We start from the raw sequence: 2207 nt of genomic DNA on the forward strand, positions 1-2207 counted from the left end.
CGGCCGGCAGAGATCAAGGCAGACCTGGTTCTGGTTTCCCCTGCCCTTGAGAGAGCTTCTGTCTGCATCTCAGGATCTCGGAAGCAGGGCTGCAAAGGTCAAGCGTTCCCAGAGTGGTGGTGTCTAGCAAGAGACCTGGCTTCATAGCCACCTCCCCCGCCCCAGATTTCAGTGCCTTTGGGGTGACTGAGGGTGAAACACTGCAGAGCCAGCTTGCACCGTACCCTTCCCCACTGCCCCCCATCTCTCTTGACCCCATCACTTGTTCCCGTCCCCAGGGCTGGGAATGCCTCCTTCCTTCCAGGGCCAGGAGAAGTCTGAGTTTCGCTTGGTGACTTTTGAACTTTTCAAGCAGAACTCAGAAGAGCAATGCAGACCCTGCAGAAAGCCCCCCGGGGTGCCGGTGACTCGCTCAGGTGCTAGCAGTCAGGCTCAGTGCCCTGGAGCAGGGGCGATGGGAAGGGATCTACCTGACCTGCACCAGCCTGGGAGCACTGAAGCAGAATCTCCCGGCTGAGTGGAGTGGGAGCGGTGTGTCCCAGAAAGCCACGAGTGGAGCGCGCAAGTCCTCATCATGGGACAGAGAGGAGGCAAAGGGGTGGAAGACCCACCCCAGGGGCAGGTGCTAAATGCCCTCGTGGTTCATCAGCACTTGGGGATCCAGGTGGATGAAAGCACCCTGGGTACGCAGCCCTGCAGCAAGGGACTGCCTCTGCCTGGAGCACAGGTGGTGAGCAGGATGGTAGAGGCTACGCGAGCAAAATAACAGGCACCCTGGACTTCTCTCTCTGTCCCGACACCGACTCCTTGCCCGGGCTGGAGCAAGGCACTTTGCCCCTCCTGGGGTTGGCCTCCGTGTCTCACAGGCAGCCAGGGTACATGGTGTTTCTGCTCCACTGCCCCTGCCCTGCCCTGGGCGGAGGGTGCTAGGAGGGTGATGCTGGGTCAGGTTGTGAGGTCCATGCTGCCTAACACCTCTCCTGTTCCGGGGGAAGTCTCGGCAGCAGGAACACAAGGGGCCTCTTCACCCTCGGTGCTGCCTGAGAAGCTTGAAAGGAGCAAAGTGGGGCAAAGAACCTGCCCCTGCACTGTCTCAGGGGCTGCAGAGCTCCAGGGACTGGGGAGGGAGGCTGGGCAGGTCCCTCACACCCAGGCCTCAGTGCTGACATCCAATAAACCTGGAGACAAGGGTCCTGGGACCTGATCTACATGAACCCAGCTGTCCTCCCTGCTCTGCCAGGGTGGCAGCCCCATCCGTGGGTGACAGGAGGCACCACTGCCACAGGGAAGCTGCCAGAGCATGTGTGCAGATGTGCCCACGTTTTCCGCTGGCAGCCGCAGACTCACTAACAGCTGGTACCTCCTTCCAGCAGAGCCAGCTGTCATGGGGTGAAGCCCATAGGCAGCCCTTCTGCCCAGGCTGGGGGGGGGGGGCCTTGGGCACATCTGCAGGTGGTCTGCATGCTTGTGCACAGGCAAGCAGGGGTCCCTGGTGCCATGGCTGGCTGCATGCAGCCTGCTCCACAGCTGCACTGGTACCTGGGGTGCTGCCTGCCAGGTAGTTCCCCACTCAAGTGCCTCCGGACGATGGAAGAAGGATCCTCGCAGCTCTAGCTCTGCAAGGGACCCACACAGGCCTCTCTGAAGCATCTTCCAGCCCCACTGGCCTGGGATTTTGTATGCCTCCAGCCCCAGCCATGACCGCATCTTCTGCCAGCTCCTGCTTGGTTCTTCCCCATAGCGCATAAACGACGCTGCAGCCACGGACGTCCGCAAGAGGCCAGGCCTTCAAAGGGCGACAGCTTTAACTGCACCAACGAAGCAGCTGGGATAAGACGGGATGAGCTTTGGGATGCGAGACAGTCTCCGTCAGCTCTCCCCGTGCCACCCTGCACGAGGCCGAAGCCTCCGGTCCCGAGGAAGACCTCCTCTCCCGCGCCCGCGCCTCCCGCTCTATCCCACCCACCTCGCCTGCCCAGTAAAGGCCGTGGGCCTGCCAAAGCCTCGCCGCTCGCATGTGTCTGCCCTGCCTGCGGGCCCTGAGCCCTGCTACTCCTGCGGCCCCGCCAGCACGGCAGCGTCTCCTGTTGTTTCCCATCCGGGAGAGACACGAGGGGGGTGGCGGGGGCCGGGGCAGGGCTGCGGGGCAGCGGGGTGGCGGGGCAGAGCTGGCACCGGCCAGGGGAGGCTGGGTCGGGCCAGGGCCG

This window comes from Gavialis gangeticus, unplaced genomic scaffold, assembly GCF_001723915.1.
Source record: "Gavialis gangeticus isolate Ggan-Ray unplaced genomic scaffold, GavGan_comp1, whole genome shotgun sequence".
NCBI classification, from domain to species: Eukaryota; Metazoa; Chordata; order Crocodylia; family Gavialidae; genus Gavialis; species Gavialis gangeticus.